This window comes from Rhinolophus sinicus, chromosome 18, assembly GCF_057876585.1.
Source record: "Rhinolophus sinicus isolate RSI-liver-muscle chromosome 18, RSI-T2T, whole genome shotgun sequence".
NCBI classification, from domain to species: domain Eukaryota; kingdom Metazoa; phylum Chordata; class Mammalia; order Chiroptera; family Rhinolophidae; genus Rhinolophus; species Rhinolophus sinicus.
The window spans coordinates 66,800,647-66,808,419 of NC_142518.1; the positions used below are offsets into that span (position 1 = coordinate 66,800,647).

Consider the following 7,773-nt stretch of genomic DNA (forward strand, 5'->3'; position numbering starts at 1 on the left):
GAAGATATACAGATGGCCAACAAGCACATGAAAAGATGCTCAACAGCATTATTAGAGAAATGCGAAATAAAACCACAAGGAGATACCACTTTATACCCACTATGCTGGCCATAAAGAAAACAGAAACAAGTGTTGCTGAGTGTGTGGATAAACTAGAACCTTTGTACATTGTTGGTGCAGCCACTATGTGAAGTTTGGCACTTTTTCGAAGAGATAAACATAGAATTACCATATGACCCAGCAATTCCACTCCTAGGTAATTGAAAACAGGTGTTCTAAAACGATTTAAAACTACTGATAATTGCATGCCTCTGTGATTATACTAAGTAACATTGAATTATTCACTTTAAATGTGTGAATTGTAAGTTATATGAATAATATCTCAATATAGCTGCTAAGTGTACACATACACACTCACACATATATGTGGAATGAAGTACTAGTATGCTACAACAGGAATGAACCTTGAAAACTATGCTAACTAAAAGCAGCCAGTCAGAAAAAGCCACATATTATATGATTCCATTTACCATATATGAAATGTTCAGAACAGACAAATATATAGGACAAAATATACATTAGTGGTTGCCCAAGGCTTGAGGGAATGTAGGATTAGGGTAGTTACAGCTAAAGGTTACAGGGTTTCTTTTTGAGGTGATAAAAATATTCTAAAAATGACTGATAATGGTTCCACAATTGTGAATATACTAAAAACCACTGAATTGCATACTTTAAATGTGAATATGCATACTTTAAATGTGAATATATCACAATAAAGCTGTTTTTCTAAAAACAACAACAACAAAAAAACAAATTAAAACAGTTCACGAGGAGGCAAGGGGATTAGAACTTGGGTTGAGCTAATAAGTTAAGGGGATTGACTAAGGAGGGTAACTCACACATGGAACCCTTGCCGCAGGATGTATCTCCTCTAGCAGAGGACAGGGGTTACAGCTCAGATCCAGGACTGTGATCCACATGAGCAGCATAGGATTTCACTGGCTGAGTCTTCCGGATCTGTGTCCTCCATGCCTTACTGTACTCTTGCTGATGAAGAATGGCAATGGGAGTTTCTACAGACTGAGTCCACTTTTGCCACTCTGGCTTGGTGGCTACCACTAGCATTTCCCTCACAGAAACCCTGGTAGCTTTATATTTCCGCTGGTCACTGATAATTTGCTGAGGATAATGACAGTGCTTCTGCTCCTCTATTTCTCTGCTTCCAGGAAGCTGAAATTCTTCCCCCAGAAAAGATTCCACATTTTGGTGGACATGCAAAATGCTCCCAGGGTCCTGATGTAACATTTGGCACGCAATGAAGCAGCTTTTTTCAGCGCTGAGGACCATCCCCAGGATTACACCATCAGCGTTGCAGAACAGTTTCAGCTACAAAAGGTATAAAGACAACGAAATGAGGAAAAACAGCAGTACCGTCAAATGGGACACAGCCATAGCATGGCAAGAAGAAAAATGACCACGTAGATTTTCCCAATTCTCTTTTCTAGTTGTGTATTTTGAAAAGAAAAGAAGGGGGAAAAAAGCCAGTTCTTCTCCACTTTATTTTGTAGACAATGAGGATGACTCACATTTCATGAGTTATCACTCCAGCTTAACATTTTCCCCATTGTTTTCCTCTCCAATTTCTTTTAGAGCAGGCAGTCCACATCTTTAAATAGCACTCACAGTCTAAAGTCCCATAGTTTTATTTCAACCATTTTATTATCTTACTTTACTGGTTCCAGACCTTGGCTGCTTACCTCGTCTCCTCCCCCAACCAATAACATGCAATTAACTTTCTACATTATGTCACTCAAATTCTCTGAGTAAAATCCTTCAGTATGAGTCTAGTACTTTGTATAGTAAGATGATGAAGGCAAGCAATACAGTTGGTCTTGTTTGGTTTTTGGAGAAATGTTTTCTGAAAGTCACTGCCTGATAGTATATATGGAAAGTCACTCGGAGTTGTCAGAAGATGTATTTACCCTGCACTCACCTTCTTGTTATCCTCAAAGTATATTTGACACCCATCTGCTATACCATTTATCTCTCGATTTTTGCCTCAGAGCAGCTACAGCATGAGGATTCCAATCACAGGCATGGACGGAGGCAGCAGTAGCATGCACTAGAAATGGCAATGTAGAACAGTAGATTCCTACAGAAAAATTAGACACTGTTTGAAATCATGGGCCCCAGTGGCCAACCATAAAGAAAGGTTCCAATGTATTTCTGAGACTCAGAAATAGCAATTGCCTTGAGGGAACACCCAGTTTTGGACTGAGTTGGGAGTTAATTTCTTATAATCACAGCCAATGGACTAAAGGCACAGTAAAACTGATGAGCTCAGACGTAAGAATTCCCCTTATTCAAATTTGTAGATGACTAGACTCTAGGTCTCTTAGAGAGAGTCTTTATCTTTCTCCTTGTTACCAGTAAGCAGATACTTAGTACTATCTTAACTGGAATACTTATATACATGTTCTTTAGAGAGAACATAACATTAACATCACAAATATTTAGAAGATACATAGACCAAACGTTGAATACGTTAGAATATTTATACCATATACATATCAAGGGCCAGTTCATTCTAGGAGATAATTGAACAGTAGTGTTCAAAAGACAGTAGACAGGGAGGTATTAGCACTCCTTAAATTACTCCAGGTGGAGTTTGAAAAGTTATTTGAATGATAATCTAGTAAAGGAAATTATAAGAAAAGAACATGTCAGGCATGGGCATCATGGGAGAAGACTCACAGGTATAAAAAATGTGGGTGCTGACACTCAGGAGGACGATTTTAGACTTCATCCATAGTGAAATAGGAAGTCCTGTTAGGAGGAGAACCACATGATCAAAAGGAAGACATTTTCTTCTTAAAGGAATCACTTTAAAGAGCTCACCTAACCTAGCAAGGGGACATTAAATTTGTTAGGAGGGCAACAAAGAATTTTTATTCTATTAACAAAAAAAATTTTGGTATTCAGTGCACTTTAATATGAATATATCATATTCAAACAACATAATTTTTCACCCTCCAGGAAGTGGAGCTTTATCTTCTCCCCTTGATAAAGACTCAAGAGTGGACTGAACCTGAACAGGGTTTTGGGGAAGAGGTGGCTATTTCAAGCCAGTGGTCTCAAAAAGTGTCAGCTTCAGGGGTGGTTGGATGGCTCAGTTGGTTAGAGAGCGAGCTCTGAACAACAGGGTTTAGTTTGATTCCCACATGGGCCAGTGAGCTGCACCCTCCACAACTAGACTGAAGACAAGGAGCTGCAGCTGAGCTTCTGGAGGGGCAGGCAGATGGCTCAGGTGGTTAGAGCGCGAGCTCTCAACAACAAGGTTGTTGGTTCAATTCCTGCATGGGATGGTGGCTTGCACCCCCTGCAACTAAAGATTGGAAACGGCAACTGGACTTGGAGCTGAGCTGCGCCCTCCACAACTAGATTGAAGGACAATGACTTGGAGCTGATGGGCCCTGGAGAAACACACTGTTCCCCAATATTCCCCAATAAAAAGTCACCTTCATAGAAATCCCCTAGTGCTTGTCCAGCACAGGGCAGTGATGGCACGTGCAGCTTCTCGGTGATGATCTCAAAGGAGAACATGCACTGGCTCACATCAAAATTATTCCTAGGAAAAAAAATATAACAAGAGGGAAGCTGAATAACACATTCATCAAACAAAAAAAGCGAGGGCTCACAGTTGTTCATTATAGTAGCTAGTTCAGACAAGAATCGAAACTAATAACAATAGCTAAAATATAAATGCTTACTATGTGGCAGGCACTGTGCAAAGCGTGGGTTCTATATTATTTAATCATCATCCCAACAACCTCATGAGGCTATTAAACCCATATTACAAATGAGAAAATTGAGGTCCACAGACATTCAGCTAAAAAGTGACAGAGCTGGCAGGTGAACCTAAGGTGTATGACTCATAGTTTGTGCTCTTAAATTGTATAGTACAGTGGACAGGTCTTATTAGGGAGACCACTTCATGGACTGTATAGATGCCTGAACACTGCAGTGTACACCTGAAGCTGAAGCTGAATAATACTGAATGTCAACTATAACTTAATTTATATATAGTCACAGGATGTGGAGTACAGCATAGGGAATAGAGTCAATGGACTTTTAACAGCTATATACCATGTCAGAGGGGTAGTAGATCGGGGGAGGGGGGGTTATCACTTTGGGAGGTGTGTAAACATCTAACTATTACATTGTTTTGTACACCTGAAACTAATAATACAAAAATAGCTTTGTTTATTTGTAGCTAGTAGTAAAGTTTGTGGCTCTTTTTGTGTTGTAACCATTAATATTTTCAGTCCATGTGTGCATGCGAGTGTGTGTGTGGTATAGTGGTACTTGTTGGGAAAAAAATTGTATAGTAAACTATCCTTTAGTTTAGATTATGACCCTTCCACCTTTCTCTTTTTCTTTTGACCCTCTTAACCACTTCCTATACATACATACCCTTCCAAATGGGTTTCCATTGGCTCTACCACAATCTACTAGATCTTTCATATTCTAGAAGACATTGTGATTTACTAAAAGGAACCAAGGTTCCTTGGAGAAATGGCTGATTCTACAATGGCTGTGGCAGAGAATATATAAAATGAGTATCTCATAGTGCCAGAAAGTAAGAAAGTGCCCAAAACACAAACAATGGGGTCATGCCAAGGGGACATAGGAACCAAAGTGATAGAACTTCCAATGGACAAAACTGAAACAATTTGAGACAAACAATTCTTCCTTATAGAAGAGTGCTGAATTTATGTAGATTCTCGCTCTCCATAAAGTGGAGCTTTATCTTTCCCAGCCTTTCTCGAATGTGGGCTGGACTTAATGACTTACTTCTAAAAAAACAGAGTATAGGGCTGGCCTAGTGGCTCAGCTGATTGCAGTGCCGTGCTCCTAACGCTGAGGTCGCCGGTTTGATTCCCACATGGGCCAGTGAGCTGCACCCTCTACAGCTAAGATTGTGAACAATAGCTCTCCATGGAGCTGGGCTGCCGTGGGCTTCCCTGAATGGCTGCAGGATGCTGAGTGCTGCAGCCAGCATGAGTGGCCGGCAGCCATCGTGAGCAGCTGGCAGCCAGCGAGAGCTGCCCTGAGCGGCCTACCAATGCCTGGCGACCGACTGCCTCAGTGGGGGGGTGGGGGGGGCGGGGGGGCGGGGGGGTTGGGGGGAGGCAAAGCTCATAATACCAGCATGAGCCAGGGAGCTGTGTGCTACACAACTAGACTGAGAAACAATAGCTTCAACCGGGGGAAGGCAGAAGGGGGGAAAAAAACAGAGTATAGAAAGTGGGGAACGTAACTTTACAGAGGAGCAACCCAGCACATACTGCTTTGTCCAACTGATCAAGGCCTTGATATGATGTATGATATGATATGATATATGATATGATATGATATGATAAGAATGGCATTTTAGCTGTATAGTCTTCCTCCCAAACACCCATAATCCCAGTCTAATGAGGAAAGCATCAGACAAATCTCAACTGAGGAAAAGTCTACAAAATAACTGAAAGCAGTACTCCTCAATACTGTTAAGGTCATCAAAACAAAGAAATTCTAAGAAACAGTCACAGACAAGAGGAGTCTAAGGAGATATGACAACAATGTAATGTGGTATCCTGGACTGGATCCTAGAACAGAAAAAGACACTAGGGAAAAACTAAGGACACCTGAATAAAGTATGGACTTTAGTTAATAATAATGAATCAGTATTGGTTCATTAATTGTGACAAATGTACCATACTAATCTAACATGTTGATAAAAGGGATAACTGTGTGCAGGGCAGGGGATAGGTGGATATGGGAACTCTCTGTACTATCTTTGCAACTTTTTGGTATATCTAAAATTATTTTAAAATACAAAGTCTATTTTAAATAATCACAAAACTTGGAAAAAGAAGAAATAGAGTTAAATCCCAGCTTTTATCCTTATTAACTGTGTAACCATACAAAGGTCACTTTCTAAGCTTTGGTATCCCTGTTTATAAAACAGATACAGTACTACTTTTTTTTAGTGACATCTGCAACTTGGCAGACTAGGAAGCTCCAGGCCCTCCTTCCTCCAACCACGCTAACATTTTAACAAATATTTTAACTAGAGACTAGCTAAAATAACTTTATAGGAGCTCTGAAACACAGTCTACAGCAACCAAGCAAATGCTTAATCAAGAAAAAGACACACGGAAAATGATAGGAAATACCAGAGTATTTTTACTTACCTGTACCCCACCCCCTCCTTCCCACATATGCACTGCAGCACCGTCCAGGGGAAGCAGTGGCCCAGCTGCCAGTTTCATCCCTCTAACTAGAGAAAGTTGAACCTTTTTTTCACAATGTTCTAATCTGCCTGCAGGGTCACCTAATCTGGAGTTCAGACAGAGAAAAGTGGCACAGCTTGGATCTCAGGCTAGGAAAATCCACAAGAAATGGTGGACATTGCTTCTGGAAGCTATAGAAGGACTATAGCTTAACAACACCTGGGGTAAGAGATTAGTGTTAGAAAACACAATAGAACGTCAAAAGTACCCAGAAAAAGCAGAGGTGACACTCTGGGAAATGAAGACACTTAAAAACAGATGTGTATTTAGGGGAATTGAAAAAAGCACCCACACAGGCCGAGACAAGATGTATGCCTAGAAAAGATCTAAGAAGACTTTAAGCCTTCACATGAGGCTTATCCCAAGGCTCACAGCAAGCCCTGATAATTAGTGAATGTCTTCCTCAGCACAGAGTCCATCTGCAAAACTGTTTTTTCCAATAATAAATTTTCAGAAGAAAAATCACAAAGCATACAAGAAAACAAGAAAATGTACCATATTCAAAAGAAAATGGCAGAAACTGTCCCTGAAGAAACACAGGCATCAGAAGTATTACACAAAGACTAAAACTACTGTCTGAAATATGCTCAGAGCTAAAGAAAGCACAAAGAACTAAGGGAATGAGGGAAATAATGTATTTTAAAAATGAGAATAACAACAAAGAGATAAAAATTATAAAAAGGAACCAAACAAAAATTCTAGAATTGAAAATATAATCACTGAAATGAAATATTCACCAGAGATGTTCAACAGCAGACTCAAACAGGAAGAAAGAATCAGTGAAGGTGAAGATAGATAATTAGAAATTATCGAGTCTAAGGAGAAAAAAAATAGAATGAAGAAAAAAGTGGACAAAGATGAAGAAACTTATGGAACATCAGCAGGCAATATATGCATTATGAGAGTTCCAGAAGGTTAAAAGAGAAACAAAGGAATCTCTCTTTAGGCAGAGAGATTATCTGAAGAAATAATCATTAAAATCTTTGTAAAGCTCAGGAAAATCATGGATTTACAAGTCCAAGAATCACAATGAAATAAGACTAACCAAAAGAGGCCTACATCAAGATTCATTATAACTAAACTCTCAACAACCCAAGTCAGAATCTTGAAAGGAGCAAGAAAAAAGAAAAAAGCAACTCTTCATATACAAGGGATCCTGAATAAAATTATCAGCAAATTTCTCAGTGAAAACCTCGAAGACCAGAGGGATGCGGTAATAAAGGGCTAAAAGAAAAACAACGAAATGTCGGTTGAGAATTCTATACCTAGCAAAACTGCCCTTCAGAAATAAAGGCAAAATTAAGACATTTTCAGATAAACAATATTCAACACCACAAAGATTTTAGTCACAGCAATTAGGCAAGAAAAATTAATAAAAGGCATTCAAATTGGAAAGGAAGGAAGAATTAAAATTACCTCTGTATGCAGATGACAT

The 7,773-nt window shown here is 39.5% G+C and overlaps 1 pseudogene across 1 annotated transcript; it reads right to left on the reverse strand.

Annotated features, from left to right (window-relative positions):
* Window positions 1-881: 881 nt before the first annotated feature.
* LOC109437434 (tRNA wybutosine-synthesizing protein 2 homolog) lies at window positions 882-7,773 on the reverse strand (annotated as a pseudogene). The gene is made up of 5 exons (XR_016019913.1): window positions 7,755-7,773; window positions 7,487-7,562; window positions 3,519-3,628; window positions 1,994-2,152; window positions 882-1,386 (listed from the first exon to the last, which is right to left on the reverse strand). The product of XR_016019913.1 is annotated as a tRNA wybutosine-synthesizing protein 2 homolog (transcript).